This window comes from Ranitomeya variabilis, chromosome 1 (assembly GCF_051348905.1).
Source record: "Ranitomeya variabilis isolate aRanVar5 chromosome 1, aRanVar5.hap1, whole genome shotgun sequence".
Taxonomy (NCBI): domain Eukaryota; kingdom Metazoa; phylum Chordata; class Amphibia; order Anura; family Dendrobatidae; genus Ranitomeya; species Ranitomeya variabilis.
The window spans coordinates 122,932,850-122,950,229 of NC_135232.1; the positions used below are offsets into that span (position 1 = coordinate 122,932,850).

The window sequence follows — 17,380 nt, forward strand, 5'->3', positions numbered from 1 at the left end:
CTTAGCAGAAGACTTCACTATAAGTTCATGCTCAAAACCTATAACTCTGCCCTTTATCTGGCCAAACAATCCTACTTCACCACCCTCATCACCTCACTATCCAACAACCCAAAACGACTTTTTGAAACCTTAAACTCCCTCCTGAAACCTAAAGTACAGGCCCCCATCACCAACCTCAGCGGTGAGGATCTGGCCACTTATTTCTTAGAAAAAATCAACCACATCCATCAGGATATCTCAGCGCAATCTCCTCAGTGCCTGGATCCCCTTCCCTGCCGCCCCTCAAGCTCACTAGACATCTTTGAGCCTGTTTCAGAAGAAGTCTCCAAGCTCCTCGCTTCTGCTCAGCCTACAACCTGCAACAGTGACCCCATTCCTTCACATATCCTGCAGTCTCTCTCACCAGTGGTCACCACTCACCTGACTAAAATATTTAACCTCTCTCTTTCTTCAGGTATCTTTCCCTCCTCATTTAAACATGCCATCATAACCCCTTTGCTTAAAAAGCCATCCCTGGACCAGAACTGCACTGCTAACTACAGACCTGTCTCTAACCTTTCCTTCATCTCTAAACTCCTGGAACGCTTGGTCCACTCCCGTCTAATCCGTTATCTCTCAGATAACTCTCTTCTTGACCCCTTACAATCTGGTTTCCGCTCTTTACACTCCACTGAAACTGCCCTCACTAAAGTCTCTAATGATCTAATAACAGCTAAATCCAAAGGTCATTGCTCTCTGCTGGTTCTCCTGGATCTATCTGCCGCATTCGACACTGTGGATCACCAGCTCCTGATCACTATGCTCTGCTCCATAGGCCTCAAGGACACAGCCCTCTCCTGGTTCTCCTCCTACCTCTCTGACCGCTCCTTCACTGTATCTTTCGCCGGCTCCTCTTCCTCTCTTCATCCCCTTACTATCGGGGGTCCGCAAGGCTCAGTCCTAGGCCCCCTCCTCTTCTCTCTTTACACTGCCCCTATTGGACAAACAATCAGCAGATTTGGGTTCCAGTATCATCTCTATGCTGATGACACCCAATTATACACTTCTTCCCCCGACATCACCCCTACCCTAATTCAAAATACCAAGGATTGTCTGTCTGCTGTCTCTGACATCATGTCCTCCCTCTACCTGAAACTACATCTCTCCAAAACTGAACTTCTTGTGTTTCTCCCTTCTACTAACCTCACTCTACCCAACATCGAAATTACTCTGGAGGGTTCAACCATAACTCCCAAGCAGCATGCCCGCTGTCTTGGGGTCATATTCGACTCCGAACTTTCCTTTACTCCCTATATCCGATCACTCACTCGCTCTTGTCACCTGCATCTTAAAAACATCTCCAGAATCCAACCTTTTCTCACCATTGAAACTGCTAAGACTCTTACTGTCGCTCTTATTCATTCTCGTCTGGACTACTGCAACTCTCTTCTAATCGGTCTCCCTCTTACCAAACTTTCTCCTCTCCAATCCATCTTGAATGCTGCAGTCAGAGTCATATTTCTGTCCAGCCGCTTCACCGATGCCTCCATCTTGTGCCAGTCATTACACTGGCTACCCATTCGCTACAAGGTCCAGTATAAGCTCATCTCTCTCACCCACAAAGCTCTCCACAGTTCTGCACCGCCTTACATCTCCTCTCTCATCTCTGTCTATCGCCCTACACGTGCCCTCCATTCTACAAACGACCTAAGACTAACATCCCCTGTAATCCGAACCTCACACCTCCGTCTCCAAGACTTCTCTTGTGCTGCGCCAGCTCTCTGGAATGCACTTCCCCAGACGATCAGACTGATACCTAGCCCCGACCTATTCAAGCGAGCTTTAAAAACCCATCTCTTTGGAGCGCCCCCACTGCCGCGGGGCCGAGGGGCACCCGGTACCGGGCCTCTGTGTCTCAGTTCTGGGGTTGTCACGGTGGCTAGGCCCGGTCCGTGACCCTGCAGAGGGGCGTCCAGTGAAAGTTGAGAATGTGATGATGTTGTGGTGTGGTGCAGGTCGTGGTGAATAACGAGGACACCAGGTTGCAGTCTCTTTACCTCTTTACTGAAGGCTTCAGGATCCTCAGTCCGGAATACGGTTAACCGGGCTACCTGAGTCTGGCCGGCCCGATGGCACCTCCAGAGTTCCCTTTGCAGGTGGAAATCTGTGCCTACCTTCTAGCGCTTGTGTGTTGGGGTCCTTCCCTGCTGTGCTTATGGGATAGTCCCCACAACTGTTGTGTCTGTTTCTGAAGTTCCCTCACAACTCGATTATGATGTTCTTCTTCGTCCCCCAGATGATATGGCTAGGACGCACCCGTATGACGGGTAGGCTCGGAGGTCTTCCGGGACCCTAGATTCACCCCTCTCCAAATGTTGCCCCCTGTGTCTGCTTAGGTGATTTTGGGTGAGACAGCCCGCCTATAACTGACTGTCCTGCCGTAGGTTTGAAGTAAGGCCTGGAGCTCAATACTTCCTCGGCGTTTCCGGCCACCGGCTGCGCGCCTCAGTAGGATGTTGCCTCGTCTTACAGCACGACTCCTACTGGTGTTTCTCCTTGTTGCGTGATCTCATTTCTCACTCAGCACCATAAACCTCGCTTCTTGTCCTTTCTTGGGGTACCGCCGCAATGAAGTGCAGGCGCGGTCCCGTAAAGTTCTTTCTGTTCGCTAGGCCTCTGTCAGGATCCCACCCCTGACAGGGACCCCCCTGAATCTTCCCCCGCAACACCCTCTGCCACAGGATGTTGCCTGGTTCCAACCCAGTCAGCTTCTGTCTAACTTCCTACCTAACCCCCAGTTTTACCAGATTGTGAGGAGTGGCCTAATACATAGCACCCTTAGCTCCCCCTGGAGGCCAGACTGTGAAGTGTATTGGTGTCTGTGATACCTGGTCAGGTGAACTCCTTCAGTGCCATCAGACGTACCATAGCCCCCCTTAGCGGCGGAGCATCAGTACTGCAACGACCAGGACTCTGGGGCGCTGCATCTTCAAACAAGCCTACCACACCAACTACTCAGTAAACTAACTTTGCCCTGTTCCCTCCCTCCAAATATTACTCTGAATCTGCACCCTACTATTCAACTTTTTCCACACCCTCCATGCACACGATTAACTGCACTTGATACTTGACTATTGCACTTAAACACACGGGCTGATGACCAGATCACGCAGCTTTGTATGAAAATCCCTATGTATTATAATTGTCAGACCTGAAATAACAAGCACTTTTCACCTATTGTGTCCCCCCATTTCCTTGTAGATTGTAAGCTTGCGAGCAGGGACCTCACTCCTAATGTCACTGTTTAAATTGTCTTAACTCGTACTGAATTTATTGTTTGTACATGTCCCCGCTTAATTGTAAAGTGCTGCGGAATATGTTGGCGCTATATAAATAAAAAATTATTATTATTATTATTATTATTCTATCAGGGCTCCTTCTGCACCTACCTACGGGGTATGCACCCGTAAGCATCGCACTCCCCATCAGTCAACTGATCCTGTACAGCACAACTATATTGCCTGCATATTGAACACCAACACGTTCCTTCATATAATGTATCACCAACGGGATTACTAGTGAAAATAACACAATTACCAGATTCATTATTGTGACAACCATTTGTCACACCGTAATACTATTGTCTTCCTTAGATGTGCCATATCCTATCCAAGAGAACCAAAGGAAGCTTTATTTTCTTATAAAATTAGTAAACTTTTATTTATAACAAAACACACTCCATTAAAAATCAATAAAAACAGACAAGCACTTAACAAAGTAATGAAAGTGCACAGAACACAAAAGTGCAAAAAAAGACACCAGAACTTATGCAATGCCCCACACAAGCAAATTATATTATATCACCATAAGTCCTATATTAGATATGGTGCAGACATATAGCTCTCCTATATATCAATTTAGGGGAAAACAATATCCCCATATGTAAATTGCCATGTGGCGTTCGCTTAATTACCTCCTAACTCAGGAAAATCATTAGCATTAAGTCAGATCACATCAGTGCCAATGCGGTTTAAACCGTAAAAATGCCAAATCTGAAAGTCCTGTGAAAGGGACATTAGCAGAGCATGTCTCACCTAGTGTGGGGTAAGCCTCAGCACGCACCCCGACGCGCGTTTTGCCGCTGTCAGCACGCTTTCTCAAGGGGGAAGTGTGGTTTGAGTGGCTTGCAGGACCTTTAAGTATCCATGGTAACTCCCCATGTGACCATCACATGATAGTACTTGCCCCTTCTCTGTGCCTACACGGCGCATGCGTGAACCGCTGTCCCGGTCCTCCCACCCCCGCCCGGGCATGTCCAGCCCTGAGCACAAGCGGGCACCAACTGGTCCCGACTGCACCCACCGCAGGACGCCACCGGACGAGAGCGGGCGACCACGGAGAGAAGGAACGCGCATGCGCACCACAGTAGGGGTATCTTTATTCCATGTCCATGTCATCCAATGGTCCAGAAGATACAAAATAAAAACAAGTGAATATATAATAAAGGCAGTCTCCATAAAAGAAGGGGATCCACAGTATGTTGATTTCCATATATTTGACAGGATCATCTGGTCTGTGATCCATGTTATCAACTCGTCAATCTATTCTCCCATAATAAAGGACCCCAGAATTTCAGATATTTTCCCAAATGGAGAAGAAGCCTATATCACATAGAAAGAAAGTGAATTAAAAACCACACAAAAAACACAAAATAAAATAAAATACAGCATGGAAAAAGGGGGGGGTTTATGAGTAAATATACCTAGAGAGATGGCCTTATAAATATGGGGCAAAATTCAGGGATTCATTTAAACCCGCCGGTTTCATAGTTCCAAGCGTCACTATCCATTTTAGCTCTCGTTGTGCTAGTAATTTTTTTATATTTCCTCCTCTAATGCCAGTGTGCACCACGTCTATACCCCTCACCTTAAAATCCCTGGGGTTGCAATTATGCACCATACGAAAATGTCTTGGGATTGTTTTGAGGGATGACATGTCCTCTATTGTTCTGGCAGCATCAATTTCCCTAAAAACATTCTTCCCAGATCAGCGAGGTTCCCCCCCTTGTCACTCTGTCCGGCGGTAGAACTTTTTACCAAATTGGTATCAAATGAATTAAAAACTTTATCAACTCGCTGCCGATTTGATAATTTGACTCGTACACAAAGGGAGAGCATTCGTCAATTACAATCCATGGATGACGTTGTGTTTAAAGCACCTGACAAGGGGGGAACATCGTGGTCTGGCCAATCGTAAAATACGAACGTGAGGTGTTTAGACAGTTACGGGACAATGAGGTGTATACTAAAATGGGATATAATCCGATGGTGTCCTTCTCTGCACAGCTCCAGAAAATTTTGGTGAAAGCTTTCGATTTGGGGGTAATTAACAAAAAAGTTCTGGATGGATTAACGGTGCAATTTCCTAAAGTACCTACTTTTTACCTACTTCCCAAGGTACACAAGGACGCCGTCAATCCACCGGGATGTCCGATCATGTCAGGGATTGGGGGTCTATGTGACCCCATATGTAAGTTTATCGATCACTACCTGAAAGTAATTGTGGAAACACTACCCTTATATGTAAAAGACACGTCGGACGTTCTCACAAGGGTTGACGGCGCCTTTGTGGACAGGGACACTATCTTGGTAATGGTAGACATTGAAACGTTATACACCTGTACAAATCATGTGGATGGAATTCGGGCGGTCCGCTTCTTTCTTGGGACCTCCAACCTGGATGGCCCTCTATGTGAATTCATCCTGGAGCTGCTGCACTTTGCCCTCACGCACAATTTTTTTACTTTTAAAGATCAGTTTTAACAACAAAGGCGTGGCGCGGCCATGGGTGCGGCCTGTGCCCCCGCGTACGCCAACCTCTTTCTAGGATACTGGGAGAGGTTGGTGTTTGGTGACACGGGGGCCGCTGACCATGTGCTATGTTGGCTACGCTATATTGATGACATTTTGATCTTTTGGCGGGGGACGGTGCGGCAGTTGGATGAATTCATGGTAGGACTGAATGATAACAATCTTAACATTAGATTAACATACAGGCATGATATAGCTAAAATTGATTTTTTTGGCATCAGCCTGGAGGTGGATTCATCTTCCACTATCCAGACTGATGTCTTTCGTAAGGAGACGTCAGTCAACTCCTTTATACATGCTACAACTGCACACAGTCAGTCCACCGTGAGGGCCGTCCTGGTTGGACAGTTTCTGAGGATGCGGCAGATCTGCTCGAATGACCAAAAATTTGAAATCCAGGCCTCTGATCTGAAAAAAATATTTGAACAGCGTGGTTATAGCCAGAGATGCATAAAATATGGCTATAACAAAGCTAAGTCAGTGTCCCGCAACTCACTGTTATATCAGAAGAAAAACAAAAACAAAAGAGATGACATGTTTTTTGTGTGGTTTTTAATTCACTTTCTTTCTATGTGATATAGGCTTCTTCTCCATTTAGGAAAATATCTGAAATTCTGGGGTCCTTTATTATGGGAAAATAGATTGACGAGTTGGTAACATGGATCACAGCCGAGATGATCCTGTCAAATATATGGAAATCAACATACTGTGGATCCCCTTCTTTTATGGAGACTGCCTTTATTATATATTCACTTGTTTTTATTTTGTATCTTCTGGACCGTTGGATGACATGGACATGGAATAAAGATACCCCTACTGTGGTGCGCGTGCGCGTTCCTTCTCTCCGTGGTCGCCCGCTCTCGTCCGGTGGCGTCCTGCGGTGGGTGCAGTCGGGACCAGTTGGTGCCCGCTTGTGCTCAGGGCTGGACATGCCTGGGCGGGGGTGGGAGGACCGGGACAGCGGTTCACGCATGCGCCGTGTAGGCACAGTGAAGGGGCAAGTACTATCATGTGATGGTCACATGGGGAGTTACCATGGATACTTAAAGGTCCTGCAAGCCACTCAGACCACACTTCCCCCTTGAGAAAGCGTGCTGACAGCGGCAAAACGCACGTCAGGATACGTGCTGAGGCTTACCCCACACTAGGTGAGACATGCTCTGCTTATGTTCCTTTCACAGGACTTTCAGATTTGGCATTTTTACGGTTTAAACCGCATTGGCCCTGATGTGATCTGACTTAATGCTAATGATTTTCCTGAGTTAGGAGGTAATTAAGCGAACGCCACATGGCAATTTACATATGGGGATATTGTTTTCCCCTAAATTGATATATAGGAGAGCTATATGTCTGCACCATATCTAATATAGGACTTATGGTGATATAATACAATTTGCTTGTGTGGGGCATTGCATAAGTTCTGGTGTCTTTTTTTGCACTTTTGTGTTCTGTGCACTTTCATTACTTTGTTAAGTGCTTGTCTGTTTTTATTGATTTTTAATGGAGTGTGTTTTGTTATAAATAAAAGTTTACTAATTTTATAAGAAAATAAAGCTTCCTTTGGTTCTCTTGGATGGGATTACTAGTGAGTACACCAAATTCGTATTAATGGATTAGGTTGTACTTATTCTTATATTATTTCACCTAATGCGAATATAAATCTGTTTAATTAGTGGGCAACTTGGTTGTACAAGACCATACGGGGAACAACACTCCAAAGCATTACGCTCCCTACAAGTGAATTTTCTATGTGGATCCTCAGCAGACTACACCATTAATGACAATTTAAGTGAGTATATCTATACACTTGTTTATATGCACCTTATTAATTGGTTCCACTCATAATTATTAGTGCTACAAATTTCCACTCATCTTTTATCTGTTTATAGTTCGCTATATCACCAACGTTATTGATAGTAAGTGTATTTACATTTATTCTCATAACTATTCGGGCTTATTCCACATGTTGGCCTGTTCATATAACTATCGCAGTGATTACTATCAAATTTATGTGGAAATAACTCTGGAATGTTTCAACGTATCTCAGTGTACATCCCTCAATTAATTTATTTAGATGCGTGGTAAGCATCTTGAACCTGCTTAGGTGCTTAACAGAATTTAAGTGATCATATTGACACCACAGGTGGGTCACAGATTTTTATACCATTGGGCGATGAAGAAAAATAACTACATTTTTATCACAAAAATGTTGTTTTAGCCCAGATTTTACATTTTCACATTTAGAAATGGGTAAAAATGACACCAAAATGTGTCAAACAATTTCAGCTGAGAGTTGCAGGACCCCATGCATTGCTGTACAGTACTTCTTAGTCACATAGCAATACTCAGAAGGGAAGGAGTACTATTCTCTTAGAGAACAAATTTTCCTTGAATAGTTTGCAAACTCCATATACAGAGACCCTAAGTGCTAGAAGAGCAGAATTTCCCCCTCAAGTGATCACATTTGGGAAATTATACCACTCTGGGAATTTATCTACAGGTCTAGTGACAATTTTAACTCCATGGATGTTTCCAGACCCAAGCAGCAATAAAATATTGCTAAGTGAAAATTACACATCTGCCATTGTAGTACACTTAAGTTGTAGTGCCGATACTTTGCAGTGCACAGTTTGTGCTTCTGAAGATATGGACCCCATAAATTAAGTGGGCTCTCATCGCTAGAGAAATGTCAAGCATAGATGCACATTTTAGGAACATTGTGAGGCTCAGAAGGGAGGGGGGCATTAAGATTTGCTGGATTTATTGGTGGGTGAGGAGCCGTTTTGCTTTTCTAGAGCTTTTTGTGCTACCAATAATGTTGGAGCCCCCTATATTTCCATTTAAAGATGACTGACCTGATTGGGGACTTGCTTTTTGAGTTTAGGAGCAGTTTGCATAACATTTTGGGTCACATTTATGTGATTCTCTTCTGCTGAGCACTTGTATTGAGGTTTCCATCTAAATCTCCAAATGACGTGATTCAGATGAAACCCTCGATGAAGCAGCAGAGTTACTGTGGACTCTAATAAACGTAATAGTATACCACCCAGTGTATACAGGTACGCGCAGAGAATAGCACAATCTTACAGAAGGCTTGACCTTTAATTAATATAAGAGTCTTCCTACCTCCGTAGGTGGATGAAAAGTCCGTAGTATTTCTTTTTCCGTTCTGAAGTCCAACATGGAACGTGGTAGGAACAGGTGGCTGCCCCGGCCGGCAGCAAGCCACCACTAACTAACCTCCTATGAAGAGCGGGGTCCAGCAGAGTTAAATGCCGCGAGGAGTTCCAGCGGTAAGTGCGAGCGATGTGCGAGCGTGCAGGACCTGTGTGACGCGCGTGGTCACGTGACCGCAATTCTCAGAGGGTAAGGTACGGAGTGCGGATGGGATCAAAAACCAACGCGTTTCGGAGACTCCTGTCTCCTTCCTCAGGGTTGATCTTACTGTGGACTCTGTCTGGCCTCTGTTTATCTGTGTCCTTCTTTTCAAACATACACAAAACTGTGGTCAACCATGCTTTTGTGCTGTTCCTCCTGCTGTATAAGTGATTAGACAGATTTATTCTTTGGGTCAGTGCGATTACATTGATACCAGATTTATATTGGAAAGCAATATTCTTTCTATATACAGGGTGGGCCATTTATATGGATACACCTAAATAAAAAGGGAATGGTTGGTGATACCAACTTCCTGTTTGTGGCACATTAGTATATGAGAGGGGAGAAACTTTTCAAGATGGGTGGTGACCATGGCGGCCATTTTGAAGTCGGACATTTTGGATCCAACTTTATTATTTCCACTGGGAAGAGGGTCATGTGACACATCAAACTTATTGAGAATTTCACTAGAAAAGCAATGGTGTGCTTGGTTTTAACGTAACTTTATTCTTTCATGAGTTATTTACAAGTTTATGACCCCTTATGAAATGTGTTCAAAGTGCTGCCCATTGTGTTGGATTGTCAATGCAACCCTCTTCTCCCACTCTTGACATACTGATAGCAACACCACAAAAGAAATGCTAGCACAGGCTTCCAGTTTCCATTGTTTCAGATGCTGCATATCTTGTATCTTCACAGCATAGACAATTGCCTTCAGATGACTCCAAAGATAAAAGTCTGAGGGGGTCAGATCAGGAGTCCTTGGTGGCCATTCAACTGGCCCAGGATGACTAATCCTCTTTCCAGGAAACTGTTCATGTAGGACCTGACACTTTATGCACCACCACATGCACCACTACATTATGGGTAGGTGCTGAGTAGGACCCGTGGAAGCGTGGTAGTGCAACACTGCCATCGTCCGGTCATTGTTCACTTTCCTCCCTGCCGAAAACTTTAATGTCTTAATAAAGCTTTGATTTTAGGATGGTGAGTGCCTTTCATTTTATTCACAAATGGACTTTGTATTCTGCTTCCTGGATTGAGCACCCGTTCCTTTTGGGCAATAAAGCACTGAATCATTTGGTGTGTGAGATTCATCGGTCTGAATAACACAGTGGTGCGGATTATCTCTGCTCTTTCATTTTGTCTTTTTGGACCATTGGTCTAGCTTGCGACAAATATGCATACATTTTCCTCATTTCAGCCCATTGAGCCATTAAATTCAATGGCAAAAAACAGTGAGAAATGTAAAGCCATACGCATGTCATACGGATGTCATACAAATACATAGGTGCAAGAAAATCGCATCATCGCATTGCAAACAAATTACACACAGATGACCATACGGAGAACACTTGTGTGACTCAGACCGAGTTTCCATACGTTTAGTGTGACTCCAGCCTTACACTGACAGAAGCCACTTAGACCATGCTACTGGCATGGACTAACAAGGCCACCATTGCTGGCAGACCCGGAGGTCATCACAACGATCTAGGGTTGCCATGGCAATGATCGGTGATTGTGAAATCACTGTTCCTGTGGCTGCACAATCGTCATGACACCCTTCCCGATCATAATGTAAACTTGCTGAATCCATCTTGCCTTCATTCTAAGTATAACTGTAGCTCAGTTTACATTGATTTGATGGTGGATCTAGTGGTACGTCCATTTCTCTAAAGTGTCCCAGTAACTATTTTCAGCACTACAATGCCAGACTGCATTGTACCCTTTATACCCCTTCGATAAAGCAAGCACCTAAACGCGTGTCAGGGGCTGCAAGGAGGGCTACAGGGGTCCAGACTTACTATGGGTAAGAAAATTTGATTTCATGGCAGCTCACGCATTTGGTGCACATTGTACATTCTGTATCTAGCAGCAACCTAGTAATAATCTGGGTAAATTAGCTATTTAGTGCTGCCTCTATATGTCCTGGTGACTCTCTTGATTTTGCCTTCCCATGTCCTATTGGACCTCAATCTTCTCCTTGCTTACGTCCATGTCTCCTTAACAGTTTCTGATGGTTGTCATTTATTCTGTATTTAGTATGTTTTTAATGTAAAGTTTCAATACAATTTTTTTTTTTTTATATACCATTTTCTGGAGGTTCATGGCTTACTCCACTTTCTTTTTGGTGATGTTATGTTGTCCCTGCTACTGTCAGCAGCCTCATTGGCCTAAACTTGCTACCATGGGCTGCAGGGTCTCTCACCTTACCTCCCACCGAGCACGTCTGAGACATCGTTGGTCAGCATTTGCAAAGAGAGCTTCCAGCAGCGATGATTTGTTGATGATTTGCATGCCCAAGTGCATTCAGAGTGGCAGAATATTCCTCAGATGACCATTTACTGTAGAACCTCATTGATAGAATGACAAAACATGTGAGTGTGTGCATTTTTGCTTGTGGCGCTCATACTCAATACTGAGTAAATCACAATGTTTTGAAATTGATCTTTTCATTTTCTCAAATTTTGCATATCATTAAAGCATTATTAATAGTAAAACAGATTAGATGCGGTATTGGGGGACGGAATAATCTTCTACACATCATTGCAAGGCAAGTGGACTACTTGAGATTCACCACAAATCACATTTTTGGAAAAGATTTGCCAAACCTGGTCAAATCGAATTTCAAAAGGTTTAATCATCTTAGATCAGGATGTTATTATATAACATTTATTTACCATTTTTACCCTCCCATTACTACAGTGATCCATTTATACCATATGTTGCTGACTCATGCACAAATATAGATCCATATGGAAACACAAGAATGAAATATAATTTTTCTTGCCTCATCCAGTGTTGTGATTGTACTTTATGAAGTATACTGGAGCCTATTTATTCTGCATATTACCTTGGAAACAAATACAAAAGTGGGAATGTCTGGCAAAAGTATTATTTAGATTAAAATGTTATGACTGATCATGTTGCAATTCATGTACTGCTATGTTGATGTTAGAAATGCAATAAATAGCTGTATTTTCCACTAATCACTCATGCCAGCAATATTTGAATGTGTGTTAACACCTTTAAATAGACTAATATGACAACCCCATTGATCCACACATTAAGCTTGACTAGTCTTTTGCCTAAAGTTACATTAAAACACCTTGTTTTCTATTAGTACCTTTTGTACCTTTTAGCGTTTTTATAAAGGCTTGATAATGAATTGTCTAAATGTAAGATACCCAAGAGATGTTGTCGTGCGTGAGGTTTGCTTCCCACTCAGTCTGGCATCCTACAGACAAGGTGTGTCCCAGTCCCAGTGTGCTGCTATATATGTGGTGCTTCCCACTTACTTCTGGCCTCTTCTGACTCCTGGAATCCTTCTGGAACCAGGGCAGCAATTAATCAAGGGAACACAAGCATTATAAAAGCAAACTTTTACTTTGCGGATGGCAGTATGTACAGTATTTACAGGCCCAACTGGTTGTCTTCTCTCTCACAATAACAGTACACAACTTCAGCCCTGGTTCTCAGTATAGGCGGCTCCCACAGTTGATTTCATCACACCAATCTGCTTGTCTATTGCAGATTCAGTCTTCCCAGCCTGGTGCAGGGCTACAATTTTGTTTCTGGTGTCCTTCGACAGCTCTTTGGTTTTCACCATAGTGGAGTTTGGAGTGTGACTGTTTGAGGTTGTGGACAGGTGTCTTTTATACTGATAACAAGTTCAAAGAGGTACCATTACTACATGTAATGAATGGAGGACAGAGGAGCCTCTTTAGGAAGAAGTTACAGGTCTGTGAGAGCCAGAAATCTTGCATGTTTTTAGGTGGCCAAATATTTATTTTCCACCATAATTTGCTAAATGAATCTTGTCAAATCAGACAAGGTGATTTTTTGGATTTGTTTTATCATTTTGACTCTCATAGTTGTGGTCTACCTATGATGTCAATTACAGGCCTCTCTCATCTTTTTAAGTGGGAGAACTTGCACAATTGGTGGCTGACCAAATACTTTTTTCCCCCCACTGTATCTGTTTAGAGTAGGGTTGAGCGAAACGGGTCGATCATTTTCAAAAGTCGCCGACTTTTGGCTAAGTCGGCGTCTCATGAAACCCGATCCGACCCCTGTGCTTGTCGGCCATGCGGTACGCGACTTTCGCGCCAAAGTCGCGTTTCAATGACGCGAAAAGCGCCATTTCTCAGCCAATGAAGGTGAACGCAGAGTGTGGGCAGCGTGATGACATAGATCCTGGTCCCCACCATCTTAGAGAAGGGCATTGCAGTGATTGGCTTGCTGTCTGCGGCGTCACAGGGGCTATAAAGGGGCGTTCCCGCCGACCGCCATCTTACTGCTGCTGATCTGAGCTTAGGGAGAGGTTGCTGCCGCTTCGTCAGAAGCAGGGAGAGCGTTAGGCAGGGTCCACTAACCACCAAACCGCTTGTGCTGCAGCGATTTCCACTGTCCAACACCACCTTCGGTGTGCAGGGACTGTGGAAGCTATTTTTTTTTTTTTTTCCCCTCAGCGCTGTAGCTCATTGGGCTGCCCTAGAAGGCTCCGTGATAGCTGTATTGCTGTGTGTACGCCACTGTGGAAACCAACTGCTTTTTTCAAAGCACATATCCTCTTGTTCCTTCCTTTCTGCACAGCTATCTTTTTTGTTTGTCCACACTTTTTATTTAATTTGTGCATCAGTCCACTCCTATTGCTGCCTGCCATACCTGGCTTACATTACTGCAGGGAGATAGTAATTGTAGGACAGTTTTTTTTTTTTTTTTTTTTTTTTTTTGTGGGAGATTAAGATTGGCATTTCTGCTACAGTGCCATCCCTGTGTGTGCCATCTCTCACTGAGTGGGCCATAGAAAGCCTATTTATTTTTTCCGTGATTTGTGTTCTAAAATCTACCTCAACACAAAAACACTACATCAATCAGTGGGAGAAAAATATTGGCCTCAGTCAGGGCTTGTGTGCCACTGCTGTGTGTGCTATCTCTCATTCAGTGGGCTATAGCAAGCCTATTTTTTTTTTTTTTTTTTAATATTATTTGGTTTCTAAAGTCTCCCTGAAAAAAAAAAAAAAACTAAAAAAACAGTGGGAGAGTAATATTGCCCTTTCAGCTTGTGTGCCAGTCTTGACTCCTGGGTGTGCCACCTCTCTCCCTCTCATTCAGTGGGCCATAGAAAGCCTATTTATTTTTTTTAAAAAATATTATTGGGTTTCTAAAGTCTCCCTGAAAAAACAAAAAATACATAAAAAAACAGTGGGAGAGTAATATTGCCCTTTCAGCTTGTGTGCCAGTCTTGACTCCTGGGTGTGCCACCTCTCTCCCTTTCATTCAGTGGGCCATAGAAAGCCTATTTATTTTTTCCGTGATTTGTGTTCTAAATTCTACCTCAACACAAAAACACTACATCAATCAGTGGGAGAAAAATATTGGCCTCAGTCAGGGCTTGTGTGCCACTGCTGTGTGTGCTATCTCTCATTCAGTGGGCTATAGCAAGCCTATTTTTTTTTTTTTTTTTTTTTTTTTTAATATTATTTGGTTTCTAAAGTCTCCCTGAAAAAAAAAAAAAAACCTAAAAAAACAGTGGGAGAGTAATATTGCCCTTTCAGCTTGTGTGCCAGTCTTGACTCCTGGGTGTGCCACCTCTCTCCCTCTCATTCAGTGGGCCATAGAAAGCCTATTTATTTTTTTTTTTTAATATTATTTGGTTTCTAATTCTCCCTGAAAAAAAAAAAAAAACCTAAAAAAACAGTGGGAGAATAATATTGCCCTTTCAGCTTGTGTGCCAGTCTTGACTCCTGGGTGTGCCACCTCTCTCCCTCTCATTCAGCGGGCCATAGAAAGCCTATTTATTTTTTTTTAAAAATATTATTGGGTTTCTAAAGTCTCCCTGAAAAAACAAAAAATACATAAAAAAACAGTGGGAGAGTAATATTGCCCTTTCAGCTTGTGTGCCAGTCTTGACTCCTGGGTGTGCCACCTCTCTCCCTTTCATTCAGTGGGCCATAGAAAGCCTATTTATTTTTTTTTTTAAATATTATTGGGTTTCTAAAGTCTCCCTGAAAAAAAAAAAAAAACCTAAAAAAACAGTGGGAGAGTAATATTGCCCTTTCAGCTTGTGTGCCAGTCTTGACTCCTGGGTGTGCCACCTCTCTCCCTCTCATTCAGTGGGCCATAGAAAGCCTATTTATTTTTTTTTTTAAATATTATTGGGTTTCTAAAGTCTCCCTGAAAAAAAAAAAAAAAACCTAAAAAAACAGTGGGAGAGTAATATTGCCCTTTCAGCTTGTGTGCCAGTCTTGACTCCTGGGTGTGCCACCTCTCTCCCTCTCATTCAGTGGGCCATAGAAAGCCTATTTATTTTTTTTTTTAAATATTATTGGGTTTCTAAAGTCTCCCTGAAAAAACAAAAAATACATAAAAAAACAGTGGGAGAGTAATATTGCCCTTTCAGCTTGTGTGCCAGTCTTGACTCCTGGGTGTGCCACCTCTCTCCCTTTCATTCAGTGGGCCATAGAAAGCCTATTTATTTTTTCCGTGATTTGTGTTCTAAATTCTACCTCAACACAAAAACACTACATCAATCAGTGGGAGAAAAATATTGGCCTCAGTCAGGGCTTGTGTGCCACTGCTGTGTGTGCTATCTCTCATTCAGTGGGCTATAGCAAGCCTATTTTTTTTTTTTTTTTTTTTTTATATTATTTGGTTTCTAAAGTCTCCCTGAAAAAAAAAAAAAAACCTAAAAAAACAGTGGGAGAGTAATATTGCCCTTTCAGCTTGTGTGCCAGTCTTGACTCCTGGGTGTGCCACCTCTCTCCCTCTCATTCAGTGGGCCATAGAAAGCCTATTTATTTTTTTTTTTAAATATTATTGGGTTTCTAAAGTCTCCCTGAAAAAACAAAAAATACATAAAAAAACAGTGGGAGAGTAATATTGCCCTTTCAGCTTGTGTGCCAGTCTTGACTCCTGGGTGTGCCACCTCTCTCCCTTTCATTCAGTGGGCCATAGAAAGCCTATTTATTTTTTTTTTAAAATATTATTGGGTTTCTAAAGTCTCCCTGAAAAAAAAAAAAAAACCTAAAAAAACAGTGGGAGAGTAATATTGCCCTTTCAGCTTGTGTGCCAGTCTTGACTCCTGGGTGTGCCACCTCTCTCCCTCTCATTCAGTGGGCCATAGAAAGCCTATTTATTTTTTTTTTAAAATATTATTGGGTTTCTAAAGTCTCCCTGAAAAAACAAAAAATACATAAAAAAACAGTGGGAGAGTAATATTGCCCTCTCAGCTTGTGTGCCAGTCTTGACTCCTGGGTGTGCCACCTCTCTCTCTCTAATTGTGGGCCATAGAAAGCCTTTTTTTTTTTTTTTTTTAATATTATTTGGTTTCTAAAGTCTCCCTGAGAAAAAAAAAAAAATAAATTAGGTGGGAGATTAATATTGACATTAGTGCTTGAGTGACAGTCCTGCGTGTGTGTCATCTCTGTGATTTTGTGCCACAGAAAACAGAGTGTGTAACATTGTGCCTGATTTTCCTTGTGGTCTCACCAACCTGTTAAGGGATATTGAAATCATACTGAAGTTATAGCTCACCGTGTAAGTTGTTTGACAGCAACAAATAAAGTTACTTTGGTTAAGATTTTAAAACAATGAGGAAGTCTGGTGCAAGAGGTCGTCGTGGGCGTTCATTGTCAGCTGGTAATGATGGTAGTGGTAGAGGAGCATCAGGTGGTCGTGGGGATAAAAATATTCCACCTAAGTCTGGAGCTGTGGAGCCAGTTTCGTCGTCAGGCTACACAAGGCCTCGAACGCTCTCTTTTCTGGGAGTAGGAAAACCGCTTTTAAAGGCGGAGCAGCAACAGCAAGTTTTGGCTTACATTGCAGACTCAGCCTCTAGCTCTTTTGCCTCCTCTTCCGAAACTGGTAAATGTAAAAGCAGCGCGTCGCTTGTGGATGTTCACGGTCAGGGACAAGTCGCTTCCTTGTCCTCCTCAGCAAAAACTACAACAAGAGAGAAGGATGCAGCAGGCGACACAACGGGTCACTCCATGGAGCTCTTTACACATACCGTCCCTGGCTTAGAAAGTGAAACATTTAACAGGCCATGCCCATTACAAGTATATTCTGACATGGAGTGCACTGATGCACAGCCACAGCCAGAGTACTATGCTGCTCCTTTGACTCAGACCACCACATTGCCCTCTCAG

At 43.1% G+C, this 17,380-nt stretch overlaps 1 long non-coding RNA gene across 1 annotated transcript in view; it reads right to left on the reverse strand.

Annotated features, from left to right (window-relative positions):
• Positions 1-11,447: 11,447 nt before the first annotated feature.
• Positions 11,448-17,380, reverse strand: part of LOC143793773 (uncharacterized) — an 86,280-nt gene continuing 80,347 nt past the window's right edge. Inside the window, exon 3 of the long non-coding RNA XR_013220251.1 lies at positions 11,448-11,581. This is a non-coding gene — a long non-coding RNA (uncharacterized LOC143793773). The remainder of the gene's footprint in view (positions 11,582-17,380) is intronic.